This window comes from Arachis ipaensis, chromosome B4, assembly GCF_059453495.1.
Source record: "Arachis ipaensis isolate K30076 ecotype BB chromosome B4, ASM5945349v1, whole genome shotgun sequence".
NCBI lineage: Eukaryota > Viridiplantae > Streptophyta > Magnoliopsida > Fabales > Fabaceae > Arachis > Arachis ipaensis.
This window is the reverse complement of record NC_142439.1, coordinates 25,491,653-25,501,580: the sequence shown is the minus strand read 5'-3', so window position 1 is coordinate 25,501,580 and position 9,928 is coordinate 25,491,653.

Genomic DNA, 9,928 nt, shown 5'->3' with positions numbered 1-9,928 from the left:
CTCTCCAGAGTCATCTCCCGCTCGGTTAAACGGGACACGGTGTCATCGGAGGCCTTCAGCATCTCCTCGGCAGACGTGGCTTTCTCCTCAGCAGCTTTAAGATTTTTCCCCGTCTCAGACAGTTGCTCCCAAAGCGTTTCAACTTGAGTTTTGAATTCATTATTGGCCTTGACAGCAGATTCGAGCTTCCTACGCAGCGACTGCATCCCCGACAACTCGAATTCAGCCTTCCGAGCTATTGCGGCACCGCGGAGAAGGGTACGGTACATCCACCTCGCCTGCCCCGCAAGCTCGGTGCCAAGGAAGTGATCCTCTGTGCCGGGAAGCAGCTGCAAATCTATAAAGGTCCCGGCGTCGAAGTTCCGCTCCATTACGGTGAGAACCCCTTCTGGGCTGGAGGATGCCCTTTGCCTTTTGGGGGTAGGGATAAGCTTCAAATCGTCATCCTCTTGCTGAGCGGAGGTCGAGTGCTCGGGGCCGGCCGTCTCCTCACGGATAGGAGAAACGCGCGCCCCGTCAGAGTTCTTATCCGTCACCTCGGTATCACGGGGTGACGGCGTCGCCTGATCCTTATTCTCAGGAGGGTCCTCCGGTTTCCCGTCAACCTTCTTAGCTTCCTCCTCATCGTTGTTTGCCAAGAAAGTCTTGAACAAGTCCTCAAGCCCTGTCACAGAAGCACACATCTCCATTGCAACAAACAAGTAAACAAGTTAGTCGTGAAACCGGCACAACCAAGCGAATGAATAGAAACGCAAAAATACAAGGCAAAACAACTCATAAATGTAATTTCTAGCGACCTCCCGATCACCCATTAACAGGTGGGGATTCACATGATTCTTCCCAAAAAAGCCAACAATACATCGGCGACCTTTTTGTCCACAACGGACATCCCCTTATAAGTCACCTTAATGAAAGTGTTAGATCCTGCCCCGAAGCTCCAGTACGTTGGGATGAGGCGTTCCCCTTCTAACGACAGCCAGAAGGGGTGACAACCTCTGACCGGACGCACCTTAAAATACTTGCCTTTAAACCCATGATAAGAGTCCTCGAACAAGCCGAAAATCCTCCGATCCTGGGCAGATCGGAAGGACATGAACCCTTTCCTCGCTTTCCCCTCCTTCGAAGGATTTGTGAGGTTGAAGAAAAAGAGAAAGACGTCAACGGACGCCGGCAACTCTAAGTATTCACATACCATCTCGAAACAGCAAATAGAAGCCCAACTGTTCGAATGCAGTTGCGACGGCGCGCACGGAGATCCGGTTAAGAAGCGCCATTTGAAAAGGAGAAAACGGGATACGAACCCCTACCTGGGTGAACATGTATTTATAAAACCAGATACATTCGGGGACCCGAGGAGAATGGAAGTTAAGCTCATATAGTCATTCATTGGGGGCAGGAACAAAGACGTCATAATTGGCTTCTTCGTCTGTCCCTCTGCACAAGTACTCGCCTTGTCGGAACTCCGTCAGCTCCTCCTCGCCCATCTGATTCGGCGAGTCCTTCACGTCGGAAGTCACCCAAGCGTAGGGGTCGTAATTCGCGACGGAAGGAGAGGCCCGAGAAATGACGCGAGGCATACCTACAGTGGGGGTACCACTCGGTTAGTCTATGAGGTCGGGAGTCCGGAAAAAGCCCAGAAACTACATTTGTCCTATTCAACAGCTAAGATCAAACATGGCTAAAAGCAAAATCCAAACAAAAGCCTACCCTGGAATGGTAACCCCCCTAATGCACCTACTTGACACTAAAAGGCCATCTATCATACAAAATCAAGCAAACAACATGCATGCAGAAGAACAACAAAATAAACACGAAGCAGAGAACGAAGAGAATGCTTACCTGAACTGATTACGAAGATTCGAAAGAGGAGGAAGAAGAGCGAATGCGAAAGAATGTAGAAATGACACTCTGGGAACTCAAAAGGAGAAGATGATAGAGATGGTTGGAGTGAGGATATGAGAGGAGAACAAATGCAAAACTGTTTAAAACTGCCACTCAAGAAGCGCAAAAGGCCTGGGGGCAAAATAGTCTTTGCGCGCGGAATTTTTAACCCATTATGAGCATTTAATGCTCCACGCGAGGAACGAGGCGACAAACGGTCACCTCAGCAACAAATAGACACGCGCGCAAGAGGCACGTCCCTTCCACGGGCGGCCGACTTGGCGACAACACACATAAGAAGAGATAACACGCCACCAACCACCTTCACGATCATTGCTGGTGCGTTGGGGGCACTGTTACGGCCTGGTCCAAACCATTTGCAGGCCGGCCCGACCCGAGCACCACCGACCCGAATGGTCAGGAGCGAGGCGCTCAGTCGCCGACCCGGACACGCGTCCCTGACAGCTTTGCTACAGCTGTGCGAAGGAAGCATCGAGGAAGGTGGGCCTATCCTTGATGGGCCCACCTCTGACACGGTATATATGGGGAAGGTACGTCACATACCATTCACCCTTTTTTCACCTGCACACTTTGCTTACTAGAGCGTCGGAGTGTCTTTGCAGGTGACACCCCCCTCCTCACACGAAGTGCTCGGGACGTCGTTTACTCCAACCCAGTAACTCACAACCAGGCGAGACCTCCCCCTCATCAACTAGGAAACCAACCCAAATCGTCCGGTACCCGACCACCGAACAGTTTTCAAAACTTATTTTTATATAAACAAATTTTTTTGTTAAAATCATTATATATATATATGATGTTTATGTAAAAACTGTATTGCGCTGTTATAAAAAAAATTAATTATTCATTTTGTTATGATAAATTAAATTACGTATGTTATTATAAAACACTTAATTATTTTAATAATTAGTTATTTTTAATATATATATATTAAATAATTATTTCTGATAAAAATCAAGAGGCTGATAAGACTTATCATAAAAAATTTAAACTTAATAATCATCAAAGTTTGATTCCGTTTGACAATTCTAACTAAACGCTAATTTTAGAGTGATGTGATTAGTTAAGTAAGCTACGAGACAAGATATATTTTAATACAAAAATAATTCATTTAATTAACAAAAATTTGTAAAATAAAATAAATAATAGTTTAATTAGATACAATTAAAATATGTAACTTTTAATTAAAATGAACCCCGCCACTGCAAATTATTTTTGATATTGAGGTGGAAATGATGTTTTTTAGGATTATGGATGATAAAGGTGTTGTTTCAAATGTGGAACTTTTTTATTTAAAATATAGAAATCGGACCATGCGATTTATTAAGAGCAAAAATAGGACCCTCCTATTTATGAATTTTTTTTTAAAAATCACAACAAACAAATCGGATCCTCCGATTTGATATCAAAAAAAATTTTAAAAATCTAACTTACAAAGTAATTGGACCCTGCGATTACTTATTCCCATATCAAAATAAAATTACATGCACCACCAACAGAATTGAATTGCAAATTATTTTTTATATTGGGGTGTGATGTGTACCCCATAAACTCGGAGATAAGATCAGAACTAAAGACCAACCATAAAGATCGGAGACGAACGAACATATCTGAGATAACCACTTGACCAAAAACTAAGCACAAGTCAAACACTAGCCACTAGCCGTTACCAACAGCAACGGAACTCACCAACCGAACCACGATTATCAGAACAAGCAAAGCACTTTGTTCACCTATAAAACCGAACCCAATAGCCCAGGAGAAAGAGGTCATAGAACTCACTCTAAGTTATTTCTCTTACTTTCTTATAACTCACATTCTTACTTGAGCGTCGGAGTGCTTTTTGCAGGTGCTCCCGCCACCGTGTTTCATCGTGCCGAGGTCATCCTTGAAGGCTACCTTACGGACGACGTATAACTCTCCCAAGAGCCGAGCAGCCTCGATTGAAAGATAAAGAACTCGGTCAAATCAGAACGGAACATTTGGCGCCCACCGTGTGGCCGAAAAGTTAATTTAACCCCACTATTTCTCTACATTGCAGTTTGTATTTCTTTTTTACGCAGGGTTACCCAACCTTCGAGTATGGCCGACAATGGGATTCACCAACTCACCCAGGCTGAACTCATCGCCCAGATGGCCGAGCTGCAAGCGGAAGTCAAAAGACTTGCCGAACTTTCCACCCAAAGTAATGCTAGTAAACGCGAAGAAAACGGTTCGAAAGGAAAAGGCAACGCAGACCTACTAAGTGTAGACCCACCAAAGGAGAAGCTGACCCTGGACAACCTGTTCTCTGAGGATATCACCAACTACCAGATGCCAAAACACTTCACACTACCTTCCTCACTCGAGCCATATAAGGGGATTGGTGACCCCTGGGCTCATATTAAGAAATTTCAATCTATGATGTTCTTTAATGGCCCTAATAACGAACCTGTTCTTTGCAGAGCTTTCCCTACTTACCTCGATGGCACTGCCCTACTTTGATTTTCAAAATTACCTGCAGGATCAATCTCCTCTTTTGAGGAACTGGCAAAATCTTTCATAGACTACTTCACTGCAGCACAGATATAGGTACACGGATCAGACTACCTCGGCACCATTCGCCAAGGTCCTCATGAAAGCTTGAAAGACTATTTGACCAGATTCGCAGAAGCAACCATGGAGATACCCAATCTAGATCCAGCCGTCCACTTGCATGCCCTAAAGGCCGGACTCCGACCCGGAAAATTCGGGAAACAATCGCGGTAACCAAGCCGAAGACATTGGAAGAATTCCGAGAAAGGGCGGCAGGACAAATGGAGATTGAAGAACTCTGCAAAGCCGAAAAAATAGAGAAAAAACAACCAAAGAGAGAGGATGACAGAACCACAAAGTCGGAAAATGTCAAAGACCCCAGAAAGCCCTTCAGACTGACCCCAAAATTTGACAACTACACCAAATTCAACACAAGAAGGGAAAAGATAATTAAAGAAATTCTCAACGCCAAGATCATAAAACCACCAGCAAGGGCAAGAAGCTACCAAGATCAGCGCTTCGTCGACAAAAGTAAACACTGTGCTTTCCATCAAAAGTATGGGCACACAACCGACGAGTGCGTGATAGCCAAAGATCTATTAGAAAGATTGGCTCGGCAAGGCCTCATAGATAGGTACATCGAAGGAAGGAAGCATAAAGAAAACGATACGGACAAGGAAGAACGTCAACAAACCTCGGGAAACAAGGAAGCCAACAAATGGTCAAACAACATCCCACCTAAAAGGATTATAAACTGCATATTCGGAGGATTCGCCGGCGGAGGAGAAACAACATCGGCAAGGAAACGTAGCTACCGTACAATGCTGGCAATCGAAGGAACAACACTATACAGCAACAACAATGTACCCGACCTAGAAATCACTTTCAACAAGGAGGACATGTGCTCGGCCGCACCACACTCAGACGACCCAGTGGTAATCTACAATATTATCCTCGGAAGACCTGCCCTGAACATGTTCAGGGCAATAGTTTCAACTTTCCATCTATGTGTCAAATTTCAGGCACAAGACGGACGGATAGCGACACTCCACTCAGATCAAAGACAAGCTCGGCAATGCTACAACGCAAGCCTGAAGAAGTCGGCTCAAGGAAAAGAATCCCAACAAGAAGTCAAAGCAATCCACAATACGAATGAGGTACTGTCCCTAGCGGAGCTTGACCCTCGAGAAGACACCCAAGAAAGGCCTCAGCCAGTAGACGAGCTCCAGGCTGTTCCACTAACGTCAAAACCAGATCAAGTCACACACATCGGTCAAGCACTACATGGAAAGGAAAGATCGGAACTCATAAAAGTACTACAAGACAACGCCGACTTATTCGCCTGGACCCTAGCAGACATGCCGGGTATAGACCCAAACATTATCTGCCACAAGCTCGCCACTAATAGAACAAGCCGACCCATAGCTCAAAAGAAAAGGAATCTCGGGGCAGAAAAGTCAAAGGTAGCCCTAGAAGAAATAGGAAAGCTTCTCAAAGCTAACTTCATCATAGAAATTAGATTCACCACATGACTCTCGAACGTGGTAATGGTAAGGAAAAACTCAGGTAAATGGCGCATGTGCGTCGACTTTACAGATTTAAATAAGGCATGCCCTAAAGATGCTTACCCTTTACCTTGCATCGATAAACTCGTAGACAGTGCATCAGGTTTCAAAAGCTTGAGCTTCATGGATGCATACTCTGGCTACAACCAGATCCTCATGCATCCGGAAGACCAAAGCAAAACAGCATTTATAACCGAACATAGAAACTTTTGTTATAGAGTAATGCCATTTGGTCTAAAGAATGCAGGTGCAAGCTATCAACGGCTGATGGACAAAGTGTTCCGTCACCAAATTGGTCGGAACATGGAAATCTATGTGGACAATATGGTCGCCAAAACTACACAGCAAAAATCACACTGCGACGACCTCAGGGAGGTATTTGAACAGATCCGAGCATATAACATGAGACTCAATCCGGAGAAATGTGCCTTCAGAGTACAAGGAGGCAAATTTCTCAGATTCATGCTGACCTCACGAGGAATTGAAGCAAACCCTGAGAAATGTGAGGCGATACTCAAAATGGCGAGCCCTAAAACAGTAAAAGAGGTACAACAATTAGCAGGAAAGGTAGCAGCACTATCTCGGTTCTTGCCAGCAGCCTCAAGCCGATCATATCATTTCTTCCAAACAATATCAAAGAATAAGAAATTTCAATAGACAGAAGAGTGCGAAAAAGCGTTCACCGAACTCAAGACCATTCTATCATCACCACCTGTGCTGCAAAGACCAGAAGTCGGTAAACCTTTATACTTATACTTATCTGTTTCTAATTATTCTATAAGCTCGGCTCTGGTCCTTGAGACAGGAAAAACACAACAGCCAGTATACTTTGTTAGTAGAGTCATGCAATCAACAGAACAGAAGTACCCGAGGATAGAACAACTAGCTTTAGCACTTGTAACAACGGCAAGAAGACTAAGGCACTATTTCTAAAGCCACACAATCGTAGTAAGGACAAACCAACCACTAAGACAGATACTGACAAAACCAGAACTGGCTGGACGTCTGACCAAATGGTCTATCGAGCTCTCAGAATTCGACATCCAATTTCAACCAAGGTCGGCACTAAAAGCACAGATCCTCGCAGACTTCATCTAAGAACTAACCCAAAACGAACACAACAAATCTTGGGAATTACATGTGGACGGGGCGTCCAGCCGAGGAGGAAGCAGAGCCGGGATAATCCTGAAAGAAGGAGACAAGGTGGTGGCCGAGCAATCCCTCCAGTTCCACTTCCTGGCAAGAAACAATCAAGCCGAATATGAGGTCCTCATAGCAGGACTCAAGCTCGCCCTAGATCTCCAAGCAAAAAGTCTGACAGCACACTGTGATTCCCTCTTAGTGATGCAACAAATCCTAGGAGAATTTCAGGTAAAAGATCCCTTGCTAGAGCGATATTGGCTCATAGCAAAGGATCTCATTTCAAAGTTCAGCTCATTCATTATTCTACACGTACATAGAGAAGAGAATGTTAGAGCAGACATATTATTAAAACTTGCCGCCACTAGGGCGGACACACAGACATCAGCACTATCATAATTAACACTTAAAAGACCCAGCATTGAACTATTATCTATAACAAACATTAACCACCTCCGAGACTGGAGAACACATTTCCTTGAATACATCAATGCAGGTATCATTCCTAGAGACGAGCTCAACCCGCAACACATCAGACAAAAAGCAAGCCTCTACACAAACATAGAAGGAGAGCTATACAGGCGCGGCTTCTCACAACCATTGCTAAAATGCCTGAACAAAGATGAGGCAAAAGAGGTGATAGACGAAATACACGAAAGAGTCTGTGGGAACCACATCGAAGGCCGGGCTCTCGCCGCAAAGATTATCCGAACAGGATATTATTGGCCGAACATGAACAGGGATTGCATGACAAAAGTCAAAACATGCGACAAATGTCAAAAGCATGCAGCCATCTCTACAAAACCGGCCGAAGCATGGAGGTAAGCTGGCCCTTCCACAGATGGGGGCTCGACATTCTCGGCCCATTCCCAATAGCTCCAGGTCAGGTAAAGTTTCTTTTAGTATCAATAGACTATTTCTCAAAATGGATAGAAGCACAACCGTTAGTAAAAATAACAGCAGAAAAGGTACGATCTTTTATATGAAAAAATATCATATGTCGATTTGGAATACCAAAGGAAATAATATCAGACAATGGTCGGCAATTCACAGATAATAAGCTCGGCTCATTTTTACAAAAATTTAATATACAACACCATTTTAGCTTGGTCAAACACCCACAAACCAATGGGCAGGCCGAAGCTGCTAACTGAGTTATACTGCAGGCAATAAAGAAAAAGCTCGATAACACAAAAGGAGAATGGGCGGAGCTAATACCAGAAGTACTGTGGAGTTACAACACCACAATACAAACAACAACGGGCGAAACACCCTTCAAGCTAGTCTATGGGTCGGAAGCATTAATCCCGGTAGAGGTCGGGGTCCCCACGCTAAGAGCCGACCTATACGACGAACAACACAACATAAACACAAGAAATGCCGTGCTTGACCTAGTGGAAGAGGACCAGGAAATTGCCGCCATTAAACAAAGGGCTTAGAAACAACTAGCAGAAAGAAGGCACAACAAAAAAGTGGTGCCTAAGACGTTCGAGGAGGGCGACTTAGTCCTCAGACAAACAGAAGAAGCCAGGCGACCTCCTTCACACGGAAAGCTCGCCGCAAACTGGGAGGGACCATTCCGGGTATCCAGAGTGCTCGGAATGGGGGCTTACCAGCTGCAAACATTACAAGGCAATCCAATTTCAGGGAATTAGAACATCTCTTCACTAAAGTTGTACAAGTCATAGAAATTGTACATTTCGTGGATGAAGGTACTCTTTTTCCCCCTTAGAGGTTTTTTCTCCCAAAAAGGGTTTTACCTAAGGAGGGTTTTAATGAAGCCGGACGCCCAAATCAAACAAATTCAACCGATTATTTGTTCAACAATTTTACACTACTATTTAACATACCATACTATCGAAATAACTATATCATTAAGGTGGCCTAGCCACGATCAATGCTTACTTTAAGTCAAACAAGAACCAAGTGTTCTCAAAACATCAATCCGACCATAGCTCGGCCAGACAAAACGAAATAAGTTATCATTACAAATAAAACACACATAAAATAAAAACAACTCAAGAAGGAGGGACATTCTTGTCATGGTCCTCCACAGTGCCATCCACCACCAACTTTCCATCAATGACAACCTTTGTCACATCCATCCGAGCACAATCAAATTCAGGTGCCAGAGCAGCAATCTGACTAACAGCTCGGTCGAAACCGGAGGCAAACATTTCCATTCCCAATTCCTCGAGTTCATGAACTCGGGAAGTCAGTTGCCCCTTAGCCAAATCACTATCCTTAATCTCGGACTGAAGAAGTCGGATTTGGTCTCTGAGACGAGAAACCTCCTCTTCAGATGACTTCACCTTCTCCGATATCTCGGCATTTTCCAGAGACACCTTCTCCATAGCAATATCCTTCTCTTTTAGCGACTTCTCCAGATCAGTAACCTTCCCCCACAACAACTTGCTGTTCAGCACCAACTAACTCAGTAGTACGACCAACACACATAAGGCGTGAGGCAACAATCTACAAACCACAAAGGTTATCAACAAAGAGAAAATAAAAACAAACGACGATTATAACACAGAAACCGACCTGAATGAATTTCTCCAAGCCCTCCATACCAATACGGTGAGTCATGAGCATATCGCCAGGATATTGGGAAACTCTGTCCGATAACTCAGCAATAGGAAATTGGTCGCTCCACAAAGAGTGAGGGTTCGTCCCAGGTATGAACCCATGAAGGCGCTTCTGACGATCAAACACAGACCTACCACCACCAGCCACATCCCTCTCACCCTCAGAAATAACTTCGAGGGACTGATCAGTTTCCACCTTTTTCCTCTTGAATGATGAGG